The following is a 20,122-nucleotide window of genomic DNA, read 5'->3' on the forward strand; positions in this document are numbered from 1 at the left end:
TACACTGAATACACACCTTGTTTTTTTTATTCACATCCTTCTGGTAAAGAAGAGTTCACTTATTCCAGGAATGAACAGCTGATGGTTTCCAGTCAGCGGTGTGTGTTGGTCACATTCAAACCAGATACACTTTAAAAAACACCAAACATCTTTCTAAAACGTGTGCTTTTACATCACATGCTTCTAAGCCACAAACACAGACAAAGCAGGAAAATACAATCTGTACATGATCAGACCCACACCTTCAGAGATCTGGGGTTTCCATCATGGCACATGGGCATCTTGTTGATGAGGCTTAAAGCAATGTTCCAAGCTCAACACAAGTTAGAGTGTTGACATTTAAAATCATCTGTCTGAGAAATAAAAGAATCTGTATACGAGACGACGTTAAATTAAACGTTAAAGTTATGATCAATTATATTACAGTTTGAAAAATGAAACTAGTAGGATAACAATCTACACTGTACAATAAGGCTGCGTTAAGCCTCAGTCAATCACACGAGTGTGTCATAATTTCAGCAGGATTTCCTTGATGTAGGGTGTTGCAGGGATTCGTAAACGGCAAGTGGGTGTCGTGACTCAAGATTCAATAGTTTCTTCTCGTGTAATGTGGCATAGTTAATGCAAACCGATACCATGCCTGCGACGGCTCACGACACCATCGCAGAAAGTCTAACATGTTTAATTTTTTCTCGTTCTTCATGACGAGTTCCGTCACGTGGGTGTGAATGTGCACGGGGCTCCCTCCCGTTGCAAGGCGAGAGGGGAGTTTGAGCTCAGGTAGATCTGGAGAACTCCCCCGCTGTAATAACCAATGAACAGCCAGTGAATGCTCTTGAGAGATAACCATTTACTAGGAGCATGTCTATGGTGCCGGTTTGGATTAGTCAATTAACTTATGTTGCATGTTTTTTGGACGGTGGGAGGAAACCAGGGAACCCGGGGGAAACCCACGTGAGCACGGGGAGAAAATGCAAACTCCACACAGAAATGTCTGCTGGTTTGGTAAAGCCTAGAACCAGAGACATTCTTGCTGTGAGGCAACAGTGCTAAGCACTGGGCCACCGTGTCACCCATCTAGGAAGAAGGAGGAGTAGGGGTGGATGGGGGCATTCTTCAAAACGAAGATAGCGGTGGTACGTAACCCAGGGTATTTGTAGTAGCTTAGGAGTCGTCTGATTGGTGCATTGAGAATTGGATAATGCAGATCCAGCCGCTAGCAATCATAAGCACGTGATCCTCTCCAAATTAGTTTATAAATCAACTTCGCTTAGTAATTGCTTCAGTGTGATTGTATCACAAATCTCAGTTATGTATTTGCTAATTTTTTAATATGTCATCATTTTAAAGATTATGTGTAGAGCATCTGATTTTTCCTCATGTGCTTTTTCATTTTCTCCTCACACGCGGCAAGTTTAGGCATTCTGTCAACACGTGAGAGCATGCAAACTCCACACAGAAATGCCAGCTGGTCCAGCCAGGACTCGAACAAGTGACCTTCCTGCTGTGAGTCCACAGTGTGACACCACTGAGCCACCGTGCGACCTCTTATTATATTATATCATATATGCTAATTTTCTGAATTAATCTGTGTGTTAATCAACAGCACGTTTCAGATGCCAACCTCAATCTTCCCTTGTGCTGAGCTGAAACATTGCTTTAGTATCACTGACAACATTATTACAGCAAAAACAGGCTCAAAATATCAGGCCGACCTCTATTTTTACTCTCTTAAAGCAGAATGATTAAGTCTGGATCTTCAGGTATTGGCAGTTTACTTCAGTCAAGTGCTATTCTAACAGAGTTTGTGCAGGATATGTACAGCAGATAGCTCGCCTGTTCTGATCCGAGTGCAAATGACGCACTTCTACAGCTCTCAATAAATTAAAAAAGCTATTTAAAAACAACAGTCATAATAATATTTACATTATTCTGTGTTTTGCATGTTCCCTATTAATGATGTAAAAAATGGCTAGTTTCCTTGACATTCGGAAACTATGAAATGACATTCAGTTTATGTGCGCGCGTCTCGTTTGCTTGCTTTCATTTTGTCCGTTTTCGGCACAATAATAGTGATGCAGACAGTTTTTTGAGGTCGGTAATCCACTTGTATTTGTGGTCACTGTTTCTCTGGAACTGAAAGACATCTCTGAGTTATGTCCATGTCCTCCACATCTGTCCTTAAGGTGCTTCTTTTCTGCTTTCTGTCTTTTAGTCCTCCAGAAGTCGGCAAACACTGCAGTCGATTAGCTGCTGTTTCAGCGTGTGCTCTGTGATTGCACTGTAAATTAGACCAAGATATAAATGAGTTAGCTAGTTAGAATCAAACTACAGCTTTTGTCAATGTAGAACACACTTCTTAATACGTTGGTGAACTTTGAACAAAACTCTTAAGAGCACACTCTACTGAAAAAAACAGCTTAAACCAGCCTTGGCTGGTCTTAGCTGGTAGACCAGGCTGGTTTTAGAGGGATTTTGGCCATTTCCAGGCTGGTTTCCAGCCTGGTCTTAGGCTGGAAGATGACCAGCTAAAACCAGCTATGTCCAGCTTAAGCCAGGCTGGTCAGGCTGGTTTTAGCTGGTCATTTTCCAGCCTGACCGGCTAAGACCAGGCTCGAAATGGCTGGAAACCAGCCTGGAAATGGCCAAAACCCCTCTAAAACCAGGCTGGTTGACCAGCTAAAACCCAGCAGGGCAGCAGTTCATTTCAAATTTAAAGAAACATAACAGATAAAACATGTTTACAGAGTTAAACAGTTGAGTTTGATTATTTCTGAATCCATTCAACCAAAATCAGGGTCTGGCGGGAGCACTTTTGGCTTAGCTTAGCATAGATCATTGAATCAGATTAGACCATTAGCATTTCACTCAAAACTGTAAAAAAATATATATATTTTTGGAAATGGGCTCATTTAAACAGTTGAGTTTGATTATTTCTGAATCCATTCAACCAAAATCAGGGTCTGGCGGGAGCACTTTTGGCTTAGCTTAGCATAGATCATTGAATCAGATTAGACCATCAGCATTTCATTCAAAACTTTAAAAAATATATATATTTTTGGAAATGGGCTCATTTAAACAGTTGAGTTTGATTATTTCTGAATCTATTCAACTGATCTCTGGGTCCGGCAGGAGCACCTTTAGCTTAGCTTAGCATAAATCATTGACTCGAATTAGACCATTAGCCTTTTGCTCAAAAATGTAAGAAACACTGCATGTTTTTTGAAAATATGCTCATTTTACAGAGTTAATCAGAGTTTTATTATTTCTGAATCCATTAAACCAATCTCCGGGTCTGGTGAGAGCACTTTTAGCTTAGCATAGATCATGGTATTCAATTAGACCATTAGCATATTGTTGCAAATTTTAAGAAACACTGCATTTTTTTTGGAAAATAAGCTCATTTTACAGATTTAAACTGTTGAGTTTGACCCTGTTTGAAACCATTCAGCTGATCTCTGGGTCTGGCGGGAGCACCTTTAGCTTAGCATAGATCATTGAATCAGATTAGACCATTTGCCTTTTGATCAAAAACATAAGAACACACTGTATGCAATACACTGCATGTTTTATTTTTTGAAAATGAGCTCATTTTACTGAGTTGAACAGCTGAGCTTTATTACTTCTGAATCCATTCAACCAATCTCCAGTGCTGGTGGGATCACTTTTAGCTTAGCTTAGCCTAACATAAATCATTGAATCAGATTAGACCATTAACATTTTGCTCAAAAATGTAAAAAACATAGCATATTCCTTTTGGAAATAAGTTCATTTTACAGAGTTAAACAGTGTTGTTTTATTATTTCTGAATCCATTCAACCAGTCTCTGGGTCTGGCTGGAGCACTTTTAGCTTAGCATAAATCATTGAATCGGATTAGACCATCGGCATTTTGCTCTAAAATATAAGAAACACTAATGTTTTATTTTTTGAAGATAAGCTCATTTTACAGAGTAAATCAGCTGTGTCTTATTATTTCCGAATCCAATCAACCAATCTCCGGGTCTGGCGGGAGCACTTTTAGCTGAGCTTAGCATAGATCAAACTCAATTAGACCTTTAGCATTTTGTTTTAAAATTTAAAAAACGCCGCAAGTTTTATTTGGAAATAGGTTAATTTTACAGAGTCAAACAGTTGAGTTTTATCATTTCTGAATCCATTCAACTGTTCTCTGCTTCTGGTGGGCATACTGTACTATTAGCCTAGTTTAGCTTAGCACAGATCATTGAATCGAATTAGACCATTAGCATCTCGCTCAAGAAAAAAAGCTGGACTCTTCTGTAGTTACATCATGTAAGTATTTATGTAGAACATAACAGAAGCTGTGGTCAGAGATCATAAATGTCAGTCATTATGTGTTTATATGTATGCCTCAAGGTTTATAAGGCTGGTCTCTATAAGGTGATATTAATGAGCAATACTTGACCTGTCCAGTGTGCTCTTCAGTTTTCTGTGTCGGAGCAGCTGGCCACAGCTCCAAACACCTCCAGCGGCTCTGAAGTGTGAGACGCCGCTCCTTCTGATGGAAACCGGCTGTAAGAAAACACAAACATTAACCCTTCTGTTGACTTACAGGCCAAAAATCACCCGGCCGGCATTTTAACAACAGAAAAACGAAACGAATGTTTGTTTTTTATCTTGAGATTTGGTGACATTTTCTAAAATGACCCCAACATTAGAAAAACTATAGGAAATAATAATAATAATAATAAATATTATAGGAAACACAAAAAATCCTTGCTCTGTTAAACATTATTTGTGAAATATTTAAAAACTTCACATTAATTCTGACTTCAGCTGTACATCTAAACCCTTAATGAACATTTTGTAGAGCTGATGCATAGCCAGCCTCGCACACGTGTGTCTCCAGGCTTCTTCTCACCTGCTGTGTGTTGGACTGCGGCTGTATGCAGGACTATAAGCCCCAGCGCTCAAGGGACCGTCCGGCAGTTCTCCATCAGCCAGACCCACGGCTAAATGATTCTGCCAGTTTCCTCCTCCGCTGGCAGTCGACGACACTAGTGAGAAACAGAGGTGTGATGTGTTAAACAATGTTCAGTTACATCAGAAGAATGCAATGATATTGTGCTGAGTTTGGTCAGTAGAGCTTTGGTATACGGTTACAATCCCAGCAAGCATTTTCAGTTCCTTTATAAGGAAGTTGAGCATAAACAGCCATGCAGTGCATTATGGGATTGAAAGCAGCACGCGTTATAGGATTGAAAATGGAATTAAGAGTGCCAGAAAATGAAATGAAAGACGCTTCCAACTTTCTGATAGCAAAAGAATAACTTTAGGCTGTGTGTCCACCGAAGTGTCTTTGCACTGCAGAAATGCAAACGCTTTTCTAAAAACTCTCCGCTACAGAGTATCCCTGCTGTACCGTTACAAGTTTAAGTCTTTAGCAGATTATTTGTTGACAGTTCTGTAGTTGGACGGCTAGCTCAAATGACACACAGCTCAAGAAAAAGAGGCTTCGATGAACAATCAGTCTAATAGATGTCTAATACACATCTAAACACAGACATCTTGGCTAAAACAAGGTGAAAATCTAATACTAATACTACAAAACTAGACTAGTTTAGAGTAATTATCGTCTAAGAATAGAGTAGTTTTGTGTTCTTGCAGTCCAGTAGAAACTCTTTCATGACCTTCAACCCAGTGGATGGGCACCCTGCGCTAGTCTACAGTATGTATGTTTGATATTAAGAAGTGTACTCACCTGAGGAGAAGGAGTTGGTTCGACTGGAGTGGCTGAAGGGTGCGGGCAGCGTCTGGTAGCCCAAGCTGTGCTGGGAACCGCGGTCATACTTGTAGGTGTACACCAGCTGATAGGTGCCCGGGTCCTTGTGCCCAGCGCTGCGGTTGTACCATCCCTTCAAATGCTCTGCCACCAAAGCCCTGTACATGTTCTTCGTCAGCACCTCATTCAAGGGTCCCTGCCTTCCTCTAGGGGGCCTCACGGTGGCGTATGGATTCTGTGACAAATTATCTGAGCCCTCTGTTCCATAATGCCTGTTGCGACCACGGCCCTGGTAGCCATGTGAAGGGTAAGTGGGATTGATGTTATAGTGACCCTCCAGTTCGCTCTCGTAAACATAAGCTCCATTAGAACAAGGCTCATAATCGAAGCCAGGATACCCAGCGACGTAGTAAGCAGTTGGTCCGTAGTGGTTCTGCTGGTAGCAACTGGAGTTTTGAGGGACCAGGTTAGGCATGCTGCCTGTATTGCCATAGATCTCCACTTTGCGGTGGAGCCGGTAGTCGTGGGAGTGTGAGTCCAGGGTGCGGTAAGGAGGAGTGGCCGAGCAGGGGAGGCAGAAGTCCATGCTGGACATGCTGGTATAGGAGGAGCAGTCGTCCAACACCTCAGTGCTGTTGCTGTGGCGGGAGGGAGACAGCGGGAAGACGGACTTGTTTGCACAGTGAGAATGGAAAAGTTGTGACTGAGACTCCAAACTGCCGCTGCGATGCCGGAAACCTCGGATGTGACCTTCCGACCTACAGGAGAAATAAATATGTCTTGTTTATTTGGGTGAAAGAGAGTGCACTGACTAAGCTAAATGAGTGGTGACCACTCATCCTCCTGGTGATCTTAATGAGCTAGTTTGGGTTTGTTAAATCAAGATTGGAGCTAAAGTTTGCAGGAAGGCAGATCTCAAAAGAATAAGATTAAGCACTCTTGACCTAATCTACTTGCAGTCTAGATCGGGAAGGGTAAATTTGGTTCCGAGGAGTCGCAGCATTGCAGAGTTTTGCTCCAACCCTAATCAAATACACTTGAACAAGCTAGTAAAGGGGCTAGAGAATTACAGGTATCTTTCTCAAAACTCTGTAGAACTGTGTCTGGGGCTCCAAACTGTCCCTGCGATGCTGAAAACCTCGGACGTGACCTTCCGACCTACAGGAGAAATAAAAATGCCTTGTTTGTTTAAGAGTTCACTGACTAACTTAAACCTGTGGTGACCACTCATCCTCCTGGTGATCTTAATGAGCTAGTTTGGGTTTGTTAAATCAAGATTAGAGCTAAAGTTTGCAGGAATGCAGTTCTTAAAGGAATAGGATTAAGCACTCTTGACCTAATCTACTTGCAGTCTAGATAGGGAAGGGTAAATCTGGTTCCGAAGAGTCGCAGTCTTGCGGAGTTTTGCTCCAACCCTAATCAAATACACTTGAACAAGCTAGTAAAGGTGCTAGAGAATTACAGGTATCTTTCTCAAAACTCTGTAGAACTGTGACTGAGGCTCCAAACTGTCCCTGCGATGCTGAAAACCTCGGACGTGACCTTCCGACCTACAGGATAGACAAAAATGCCTTGTTTGTTTAAGAGTTCACTGACTAACTTAAACCTGTGGTGACCACTCATCCTCCTGGTGATCTTAATGAGCTAGTTTGGGTTTGTTAAATCAAGATTGGAGCTAAAGTTTGCAGGAAGGCAGATCTAAAAGGAATAGGATTAAGCACTCTTGACCTAATCTACTTGCAGCCTAGATTGTGAAGTGTAAATTTGGTTCTGAAGAGTCACAGTCGAGTTTTGCTCCAACCCTAATCAAATACACTTATACAAGCTAGTAAAGGTGCTAGAGAGCTTCAGGAATTTTTCTCAAAACTCTGCAGAACTGTGACTGGGGCTCCAAACTGTCGATGCAATGCTGGAAACCTCAGAAAAAAATATGTCTTGTTTGTTTGGCGAAAGAGAGTGCACTGACTAACCAAAATAAGAGGTGCCTAGTCCTGTCCCCGGTAATATACCAATTCAGCCTCACTCCAACACACTGGTCTGTATTCATCAAGGGCTCCTGAAGATCTTATTGAGATGGTTTGTGTGTGCTGAATCAAAGTTGAAGCTAAACTTCGCAGGAAGGCTGATCTTTAGGATTTAGCATTCTTGACCTTCACTACTTGCATTGACAGTCTTACACAAAAAACACAATGGGTGACCCGCTATAATTAAGGGCTGATGTGAAAATGATGGAGTAGATCCAAAGAAGTGTCATGATTTGGAGACAAATCATTATAAAGGGAAGGCGGTCAGCAGTTTCACCATCTTTTCAAGATTGGGTAACGGAATTAGGGAAAGTGGCAGCATATGAAAGACTGACATACAGACTACTTGATGAATTGGAAGTTTATCAGAAAAGGTGGGGAAAATATTTACCGTTCTTAAAGGAGACTGAATAAGCTATTTGGGTCCCAATTTATATTTATTTTTTGCTTCACTTTTTCTTTGATTACTTGGCATACACAAATAAATACAATGTACAGTGTTCCTAATGTATTGCAGAACACTTATGGTGCTCTTGAGGTGGATAAAGGTCAGGTTAAGGGCAAATTTGGTGGTATGGGTAGGTTTAAGGGTGGGTTAAGGTGTAAAGGAGGTCACCAGTGTAATTACGAATGTTATTACAAGCTGTTGTGAGCCTTTAAACTTTTGCATTCTGTAATTGCTCTGACAATAACAGTTCTGAAACGCTAGCAGGCAGTGGGGTTTCTGTGTTCCACTGTGTCAAGTTCATTCACCAGTGTGCTGGTTCATGCTGAAAATGCATGCAATGCTACAGTAGAGGTAGCTTAAACTTACACTAATTCCAGGAAGAAAGAGTTGACAACTTTGAACAACTTTAATCATAAAATAAACACAAAATACAGGTTTGTTACTACTGGAGTATATAATAAGAATAACAATAAGTATCCTACAGGACTCAACACTTGTTAAAGACTCGTCCCACCTGCTTCGCACTGCTCCCACAGCTCTTACCCCTCCAAATCACCAATCACGGGTTATGCGACTGTGCGACCGCGGACCTACTCTGTCCACTCGATCAATAAGTATAACTTCGCCTTAAGTTGGCCTTAACCTTGAGGAGCCACAGTCCTGCAGAGTTTTGCTCCAACCATAATCAAAGACATTTAAAAAACCTTGTTAAGGTGCTAGAACGCTAGGTGGGTGAGATTCTCTCACGTTTCTCAAGGTATTTCTCAAAACTCTGCACAACTGTGATTCTCCAGGACCAGACTTGGACATGAAGAAACTGTAGAACTGCACCACAATTCTAGGGTGCAGTAAGTGGTTGTGCTGAATTTGCAGATGGTTTCTGAGTGGCTGTTAGCGGGATCTTACTGAACTTACCGAAGTTGGCTGCTGCTATAGGCATTACGGGGCAGGACTGGGGTTTGTGGTAAACTGCGAGGGTCCTTCGGCATTCTGGATAAAGTTTTGCAGGGACTGCTCTGGGCAGAGAAAACCTCTCGAGGGGTATAATAATGTCCAGGCCCTTGGACCTCATGATCTAATCTGAAAGAGAAATGTCCAGTGGTTACTAAACCAAGAGCTCAAACAATGAGAGTTGATATAACATTTCAGACCAAAATCAAAAGACAAAGGAGCGAGAATGTTTTGTGTATGAGGACAATTATGCCTTATATTTTACATTAATTTGAGTTTGAGTTTATTGACTGGGATAGGCCCTTGAGATGAACCATGCCAAAAATATACTAGAGCAATAATAATAATAATAATAATATCTGAATACAATCATTCTTTTTGGATAAATTAAATGTTACGCAAGTGCTACCAGGTCTGATAAATACTTCAAAATAATCTGAATAATGGTGGTAGGGTGGCTCAGTGGTTAGCACTGTCGCCTCACAGCAAAAAGGTCACTGGTTTGAGCCCCAGCTGGGTCAGTTGGCATTTCTGTGTTGGGGTGGGTTTCCTCCGGGTGCTCCGGTTTCCCCTCACAGTCCAAACACATGTGCTATAGGGGAATTGAATAAGATAAATGTATGGGTGTTTCCCAGTGTTGGGTTGCGGCTGGAAGGCCATCCGCTGTGTAAAACATATGCAGGATAAGTTGGCGGTTCATTCCGCTGTGGCGACCCCTGATGAATAAAGGGACTAAGCCAAAGGAAAATGAATGAACTTGTGTAGGAAGTGGATATAGATGTTTTGGATTTATACACATGGTGTATGCACATTTCCGCCCCTGTTTAGTGCATACGCCACGTTTATAAATGGGTCCCCAGCGCTCGTTCTTGACATTTGTGTTGTTGATACAGTAAGTGCAGGTATTACTGTGAGTATTCGCACCTGTTCAGAGCTCTGTCGTGGTGTGTGTCGCTGGATGAAGATCGTCTCTCGGGGTCGAAATCCAGCCCAGATGAGGACAGAGGAGGACTGAGACATGGCGAACACTGCACTGACCGAGAACGCGGCCTCTGACCTTCATCATCTGAACACACAGATTACAGTTAGTGACTGACTCTGCTGCATTTGGTTTACAAATACAAGTTAAAGGGCACCTATTATGCAAGGGGTTTAACCCCAGTTGTGTGTCAGCAGTGTGTGTGTCTCCAGCAGTCTCTAATGGTGAACAGTAATGAAGTGTGTTTGTTCTAATCAGACTTGATGCAGAAACACTTTGATTGACATTCTCCCTTTGTACGTGTCATCATAGGGGGAAAGCCCCGCCCACTAGTGCCCATCTCTCCCTTATTAGCATAAACAGCAGCCCTGAGTGAGAAGCAGCCGTCTGTCCATTAGCCATTAGAGTGTTTGAGCTGCTGAAGATAATGTCAGCACAGATAACACTAGTCCTGATAGTCCTGTTTCAACCTGCGTTTATTAAAAAGAGCACGATCTCATTTGAATTTAAAGCGACAGTCACCAAAACAAGGGACAGTTCATGCAAAAATGTATTTTTACTCGCTAATCACTCTCTCTTCAAGTGTTTTCAAACATCTATGCCTTTCTTTCTTCGGTTAGAAACAGAAAAGAAGATATTTTTAAAAATGCTGAAAACCGGTAACCATTGACTTCAATATTTACTAAAAACAAATGCTATGTCATTCAGTCATTCTTAATAATTTGTGTTTAGTAATAAACACAAGTAGTAATAGGATAAAGTAGTAATAGGATAAAAAAAGTCAGAAATGTTTAAAAAATAAAGGATGACAGAATTTTCGTTTTTTGGGTGAACTGTCCCTTTAAATGGTTGCTTTTGCATGATCAATGATCTGTTATGACTGTGTTAATGAGCACGTCTCAGTGCCTTCAGCGGGGAACACTGCTGATGGAGAAGCACTGGAAGTGAGGTAATGTGTTGTAATAAATCTTAATTACATCGCACAGAGAGCTGATAGTGGTTTGATAATTGATATCATTACCGTCATCGAGAGGAAGACTATCGCACAGAGAGCTGCACTCGGACTGAGCCAGTTCATCTATGGAGGAAAACCACAAAACATGAGCAAGAAGTTAAAGCAACGTCAGTCAAATGCTTAACTGATTTAACAGCATGACAAGATTAATCAAAATAATTGCATTTATAGTTAGTAAATCTATTAAGCCCTTTTCGTTGATGACATTTTCCTTCAGCTTAGTCTTATTCTATTTCAGAGATCACCACAGTGGAATGAACCACCAACTATTCCAACATATGTTTTATGCAGCGGATGCCCTTCCAGCTGCAACCCAGTACTGGGAAACACCCATACACACTCATTCACACTATTTAGTTAATCAATTCCCCTATAGTGCAGGTCTTTAGGCTGTGGGGGAAACCGGAGCACCTGTAGGAAACCCACACCAACACAGGAGAACATCCCCTTTTTGTTTTTAACATTTCCCTTTTTCTTAAGGGGATAGTTCACTCAAAACTGAAAGAGTAGCATCATCTAACCCAGACTTCACTTGGTTAAAAGCTATTTGAGTTTCTTCTGTTGAACACAAAAGAAGATATTTTGAAGAATGCTGGAGGTTGGCACCCATTGACTTCCAGTGTATTTGTTTTTCCTACTATAGGAGTCAATGGTTACCAGCTTTCAGCTTTCTTCAAAATATCTTCTTTAGTGTTCAACTGAAGAAAGAAACTCATAAAGGTTTATAACCATATAAGGGAGAGGTAATGGTGAGGTAATTGTCATTTTTGGGTGAACCATCCCTTTAGGCACTTAAAAGTAACACACTAAATCCACAACCACATGTAAAATGTGTTGATGTATATATGAAATATTGTACAGTATAAGCCACATTCAATATCAGAGTAAAACTGCACTTAACAGCAAGCTAAATGCAATTAAACAAACAAAACATCATAGTTTTTTAAATATATAATTTACTTATTATTTACTCACCTTCAGGTGATTCCAAACCTTTGAGTTTCAAAAGAAGATATTTCGAAGAATGTTGGAAATCTGTAACCATTGACTTCCATAGTAGGAAAACAAATACAATGAAAGTCAATGGTTACCAGGTTTTCAGCATTCTTCAGAATATCTTCTTTTGTGCCTAACAGGAGAAAGAATCGCATGAAGGTTTGAATTTTTTTTTTATTGTTTCAGATGCCCATTAGAGGGCGCTGTCTGTATTTTTTATACGTCTGAAATGCGTTACTCACGGTGCGTTTTGTTGTACATTTCAGATGGCAAATCCATTAGAGGGCGCTGTTTACATATTTGCTCATTTGAAATTTGTTATTAAGATTGCGTTTTGTTGTAAGACTGAGATGACAAATCCACTAGAGGGCGCTGTCTATATGTTTGTGAATGTGGAATACGTTACTTAGCAAATGTTTTGTTGTACATTTCAGATGACAAATCCACTAGAGGGCGCTGTCTATATGTTTGTGAATGTGGAATACGTTACTTAGTGAATGTTTTGTTGTACATTTCAGATGACAAATCCACTAGAGGGCACTGTTTACATTTTAATGAGTCTGAAATATGTTACTTAAGGTACTTTTTATTGTACGTTTAAGATGACAAATCCACCAGAGGGCAGTGTCTACTTTTTGTGAATGTGAAATACGACACTTAGGGTAGTTTTTTGTATGTATAAATTGGCAAATTCCAAAGAGGGCACTGTCTACATTTTGCAAATCAGAAATACTTTACTTAGGGTACATTATGTTGTACATTTAAGATGACAAATCCTCTAGAGGGCACTGTTTACATTTTTGCAAATGAAATACGTTACTTAGGTAATTTGTATTGCACATTTCAGATGACAAATCCACTAGAGGGTGCTGTCTACATTTAATGAGTCTAACATACATTACTTGGGGTACTTTTAATGTACATTTCAGATGACAAATCCACTAGAGGGCGCTGGCTACATTTAATAAGTCTAACATACACTACTTAGGGTACTTTTTATTGTACATTTCAGATGACAAATCCACTAGAGGGCGCTGTCTACATTTAATGAATCTAACATACACTACTTAGGGTACTTTTTATTGTACATTTCAGATGAAAACTCCACCAGACGGCACTGTCTACATATTTTTGAATGTGAGGTATGTTACTTAGGGTACGTTTTTTGTACGTTTAAGATAGCAAATCCCCAAGAGGGCACTGTATACATTTTGCAAATCAGAAATCCTTTACTTGCAGTACATTTTGTTGTACGTTTCAGATGACAAATCCACTGGAGAGCATTGTTAACATTTTTGCGAATGTGAGATACATTACTTAGGGTAGTTTGTATTGCACATTTCAGATCACAGATCCACTAGAGGGCACGGTCTACATTTTAATCTGAAGTACCTTAGTGTACATTTAGTTGTACGATTCAGACACACATCCTTGTACACGTCCAGGAGAATGCGGCGCTAGTCATACAGATCAGCTAGCGAACCACTGACCAAAGCCCTAACCTAAACCCTATAGTGTTTACATAAGCAGACGTAACAGAACAGTGCACTGCAATCACAGTTTTACTCGAACCCGAGCGCTCTGCAGCACAAACACTGTGCAATGAAATGAAAAATGAGCTATGAACAAACTGACCATGCCAGAAAAGTGTCCAAAAGGAGACAGATTGGGGATACAAACATATTCAACTACAAATCATAGACCGAAGGTGTTTCTGGTTATTTACTCAATGTTGTGCAAACAGCTGGATGAAAATAATCCTTTATTCATCAACAATATCCCCCTGTAAATATCTGTAGTGTGAAAAGCAACAAAAGTAGTTGCCGCCACACTGCCCCCTAGTGTTCATTTCACCCAGAAACTGCAGTCAAATGTATGTTAAAGTACTTTTTTTTGCAGATTCGCAAAGCTGAGAGTTGTTGAAAATGGCATTGCTCTATGCTTTAACCAACTCATACGCTTCTAAATTTGTCCTTAAATTTAACCTCAACAGCAGCAAAAATGTTCTGCGATTCATCATGAACACACAGCAGGTACTTTATAGCAAACTTTTGATCAGAATACACTACATGCACATTTCTCTTGGTGTTGGAAATACAGACACGGCCTTGATGATACGACTAAGAGACAGCCTGCAGATAAAGATATGATGAATTCTCTCTCACCGGCGATGATCACAGAGGCTCTCTGCGTGGGTTTTTGTCCCTTCTTCAGCCTGTATTGGTTCATTTCATCTTCGATCTCCTGCAGTTTCTGCATGGCGTCCAGACAGTTCCTCCGTCTTTTTTTCCGCACTAATTTGGAGATGTCAGGCTCCGCCGCCAGCTTCTTGGCCGCCTCCACGATTTTCTGCTGCAATGCAAAGCGGCTCTCCAGATTTCTGAGATACGGGTCCTGGAGGAAGAAGAAGAAATGCCAATCAGTCAGTCATTTATATGTGTTTTATTCATAAACATGTCCAAACATGTTAATATGTACAGCGGAACTCAGAATTATTAGCCCTCCTGAATTATTAGCATTTTTTGCTGTGTATGGTAATAGGCTTCATCACACTGTGACATAAGACACATGATATAACTCTCACTGTGGTGTCTTTCAAGCCATAAACCATTACAAACAGATCAGGGTTTGTTTTCCCACCCAATAAATTAGCAGAAATCTACAGAAATATTAGCAAGACTGGTCTCCAATGCAAGGACACATGCTAGAGTTTGTTTGTTTATTTATTTGTTTATTCATGTGTTTATTCATTCATTCATTTGTTTGTTTATTTATTTATTTATTTGTTCATTTATTTATTTGTTTATTCATGTATTTATTCAGTCATTCATTTGTTTATTTATTCATTCTTTTATTTATTCATTCATTCATTTGTTTGTTTATTTTTTTGTTTATTCATGTATTTATTCAGTCATTTGTTTGTTTATTTTTTCATTCATTTATTTGTTTATTCATTCATTTGTTTGTTTGTTTATTTATTCGTTTGTTTATTGTTTGTTTTCATTCAAACATTAATTTGTTCATTTATTCGTTCATTCATCCTTTATCTGTTCATTCATTTGCTTATTTATTTGTTTGTTTATTTGTTTATTCATGTATTTATTCATTCATTCATTTGTTTATTTATTCATTCATTTGTTTAGTTATTTATTTATTTTTTCTTTGTTTATTGGTTTATTTTATTCATTTGTTCAGTTGTTTAATTATTCATTCATTCATCCTTTATTCAGTCATTAATTTTCTTTTCGGCTTAGTCCCTTTATTAATTTGGGGTCGCCACAGCGGAATGAACCGCCAACTTATGCCCTTTCAGCTGCAACCCATCTCTGGGAAACATCCATACACATTCACACACATACACTACAGACAATTTAGCCTACCCAATTCACCTATAGCGCATGTGTTTGGACTGTTGGGGAAACCGGAGCACCCGGAGGAAACCCACACCAACACAGGGAGAACATGCAAACTCCACACAGAAACACCAACTGACCCAGCCGAGGGTCGAACCAGCGACCTTCTTGCAGTGAGGCCACAGCACTACCTACTGCACCACTGCGTTGCCCCTATTTGTTTATTTATTCATGCATTTGTTCATTTGTTTATTTATTTATAATTTTTTAATTCATTCATTTGTTTGTTTTTTCTTTTGTTTGTTCATTTATTTATTTGCTCACTCGTTTGTTTATTTATTTGTTTATTTAAAATGTTTTCCATTCACTCAGTTGTTCATTAGTTTTTTGTTTGTTTATTCATTCATTCATTTTCTTTAGTCATTAATTTGTTCATTCGTTTGTTTCTTTATTTATTCATATATTCGTCTGTTTATTTGTTTATTCATTCATTTGCTCATTCATTAGTTTTTACTTTTCTTTTGTTCGTTCATTTAATTTATTCATTCCTTTGTTTATTAATTTATTCCTTCACTCGTTTATTTATTCCTTCATTGATTTGTTTATTCCTTCATTTCTTATTTGTTTATTCAGTCCGTCAGTCAGATGAGCTGCAGTGTCTCAGTAATTCAGCCAAAGCCTCAGGGTCTGATGTATTTCTCAGTTCAGGAAGCGTTGCTGTGTGTTTCAGGCTCACCTCATTATATGGGAAAAGGTCGTCCAGTTTAAAGGCCGTCCCGACTCTCCTGCGCACATGAGGAGGGGTTTCTCCTTTAATAAGCGGATACTCTTTCGGGAGTTTGCCAGTGAGCTCCTGGTGATAAAAATAAATAAATAAAACAGATCAGATCAAGCATACTGTAAATGAGTGAAAGTCACATGAAAGATGGTGTGTGGATCATATTTCAAACCAAAATCAAAAACCTAAATTATACTTTATATTTGTTTATATATATATATACAGTTAAAGTCAAGATTATTCGCCCTCCTCTGAATTTTTTTCTGATGTTTATTTTCATTTATTCATTCATTATTCTTTGGTTTAGTCCCTTTATTCATCAGGGGTCGCCACAGCGGAATGAACCGCCAACTATTCCAGCATATGTTTTACGCAGTGGATGCCCTTCCAGGTGCAACCCAACACCGGGAAACACCCATACACACTCAGTCACACACATACACTAAGGCCAATTTAGTATAGCGCATGTGTTTGGACTGTGAGGGAAACCGGAGCACCCGGAGGAAACCCACGCCAACACGGGGAGAACATGCAAACTCCACACAGAAACACCAACTGACTCGAACCAGTGACCTTCTTGCTGTGAGGTGACAGTGCTAACCACTGAGCCACTCTTATTTTATTTTAATACTTTATTAAATAAATCAAATAATCCAATTATTTTATTTGTTAACATGCTCGTTATTTATCTGAAACTAAGTGAATTTATTCCAATTATTTTATTGTACTTCTAATTAAATTAGTAGTAATAAACTAATTAAATAGAGTAATCTATTCATGTTATTTGTTAATGTGTTTGTTATTTATCTGAAACTAATTTAATTTAATCTGGTTATGGTTATGAGAGCCTGAAGACAGACAAAACTAATAATAAGACTATAATATCTGCAGGACTTTCTCTGGCAAAGAAAAAAGAAAATAATTTGTCCACAATAAACACTCAATATTAAATTCTTGTTTACAGAATAATTGCCTATATGTCTATTCAAGTGTACAGGCTATTTGATGTTATTTATCAGACAACATCTTTAGTTTGAGTACAAAACAGCAGTACACAGATATTGGTTTTCTCTTACGGCTTCCCGCAGGCATATTTCTTTCAGCTCGGTCAGTTTTTGGCTCAGTATGTCCTGAATGTCTCGCTCCTTCTTTCTCAGCTCCGCAAGCTTCTCTTTTTTCTGCTCGTCGTTCATTTCTGAATCAGCCGAACCTGCGAAACAAAGAATGCATTCGCAATAGAGGAAAATAGAAAGAGTGTGTCCAAACTACACACGACAAGACTCCAGTGACAAGCAATGTTTCTGTCTGCGCCAAAAGCCATGCGACAGAATTATTTCAATAGCAGCCGCTGCACTGAAAGGGTAAGGGTTCTAATCTAATGGATACACATTAACCGCTCTTAAACATTATTAATAGGCTACTGAGTGACTGATATTGGTTCGCACTGAATCTCAGTTCTGACGTTCATTTTCAAAGTATCTGCTAGTTATTTAAGATCTGCTGCTGCTTCAGTACGGCAATACATGTCACGTAAAACTGTATTTAAAATGACACTCGCCGCATTTAACACTGAATAAAGCACATAATCAGTACCTGAGGTGATCTTTGTCATGGTAGTTTATGTTGATATTCTGCTGCGACGGCGCAAAAATAGAAAATAGAAATTTTGTGTTGCTGTTGCAGATGGTCAGGACAAAAACTTGCTAATGGTCTAATCCGATTCAATGATCTATGCTAAGCTAAGCTAAAAGTGTTCCCCCGCCAAACCCAGAGACTGGCTGAATGGACTACAACGGTTAACTGTTTTACTCCAAGTTTCTTAGAAAATTAGTTTCCTAATTAGGTGTAGAGTTTCATTGAGGAGCAGATGTTGAACCATGCTGAGGGAAAGATGTGATCGTGTACCTGTGGAAACCAGACTGCCGTTGCTGGCCATGATGAGCTGGTTCTTCACTCCGGCGCTCAGTTTGTTCATCTTGGATGCTCCGTTCTCCGTCAGATCCATGGCGATGTCTCCTAGACTTCTGGCTGTGGTGATTTTTGCCTGTTAAATGCATATAAAGAGAATATTGAGGCTTTTTCAGGTATTACATCTCCTTTTTTCACTCTCCTGGACATATCCGCCGGGAAAATAGCAGCTTTCTCTTTTCAGAGTAAAGGTTATTGCACACTGAATCTGACATTTTCATCTGTATTTTTCGCAAGTTAAAAGTAAATTCGATTTCACATTGTTTCAATCGTGTCGACACGCCGCCTCCAAAACGTTCAACCATCGTAAAAAAATTAGAATAGGGTTTGATTTTTCACATCCATTTCGTTTTAAGAAGGTGTTTTGACACTTCAGGGCCACCATAAGAGCGAAAAGCAAAATCCAAAATGGCGTTAGAGAAACTAATATAATATAATACAAATTTTCTGTGGTTTATTATATGGAGTTAACTTGTTATCAAAGGTTCGGCAGCGGAACCACGCCTCACTTTGTCTCCTTAACCAATCACCTACTCCCTAAATACTAAGGCAGACCAGCCCTCTAGCACTGTTCTTTTCGTTCTCTCAAACACTCCCTCTATTTCCTCGCTTCCCATTCACAATCCTTATAACCCTCTCCTCACTCCTAGGTTGAATCGAGGGGGCCCAATCACTCTACCAAAATATTACAGAGACGAAACCCCCACTCTGAGCCTCTGGGCGTCATCGGAGGACGCCCGATCAACCTACTTACCTGTTCACTGTTTATCCTCTTACTTCCCTTCCTCTTCATCCCACTGTTCTCTTACCATCCCCTTCATCCCCAGAATAAGTCTAGCTGAAAGTGTGGTCCATGCTGGTGAAATGCTTAATTAATGCGACTTGATATGCAACGTTTGAGCAAACGATTTATATACGAACATTTCAGACTTCATTGTGCAAAGACCTTTAAGATTTAAATAGGACAGTTAGCAAAACTCTTTAGAATTTGGTCAAGTGAGATGCTAATGGTCTAATCTGATTCAATGATCTATGCTAAGCTAAGCTAAAAGTGCTCCCGCTAGACCTGGAGATCGGCTGAATGCATTCAAAACATGGTAAAACTCGTTGACCTCTAGAGGAGCTGTAAAACGAGCATGTTTCCTAATATAAGTGAAGTGTCCCTTTAAATAAAATCTGTAAGATGCACTAATTACTCAAAAGCAGACACCTGAAAAACAGTGATAATTATGAAACACTCCCGCTCACACACACACACACACACACCTCAGTGGGCGTAGAGCGTCTATTATTAACATTTTTCAATATTCAGGAATGGTGTGACTGTGTGTACGCTGGGTCTGGATGAGTCTAAATCAATGTTATTATATTGCCGTGTTCAGCGCACATCATGCTGTGTGTGTGTGTGTGTGTGTGTGTGTCTGAGAGAGCTGCACGTCAAATCAGAGCTTATTAATATCCACGACTGATCCAAATATGGTCAATTATGAACCTAATGATTATAGGGGTATTTTATGGAGTAATAAATCAGCATTTCTCATTTCTTAAACCTGTTTTGAACTCAGCGAAGCCATAAACATACTGTGAAGATATCAGAAAACAATTTCACATATACACCGCTGCAGAATATGGCACCTTTAAATAAGAAAACAATCAAAACTATTTTTTGAACTTGAAACTTTCGAGCGAGATGCTAATGGTCTAATCTGATTCAATGATCTATGCTAAGCTAAGCTAAATCTGCTCCCGCCAGACCCGGAGATCAGCTGAATGGACTCAAAGCATGGTAAAACTCAACTGTTTACTTCTAGAGGAGCTGTAAAATGAGCATATCTCCGAATATAAGTGAAGTGTCCCTTTAATTAAAT

The 20,122-nt window shown here is 39.6% G+C and overlaps 1 pseudogene; it reads right to left on the reverse strand.

Moving 5' to 3' along the window:
* Nucleotides 1-20,122, reverse strand: part of LOC130216848 (FERM domain-containing protein 4B-like) — a 30,158-nt pseudogene continuing 10,036 nt past the window's right edge.

This window comes from Danio aesculapii, chromosome 23, assembly GCF_903798145.1.
Source record: "Danio aesculapii chromosome 23, fDanAes4.1, whole genome shotgun sequence".
Taxonomy (NCBI): Eukaryota; Metazoa; Chordata; class Actinopteri; order Cypriniformes; family Danionidae; genus Danio; species Danio aesculapii.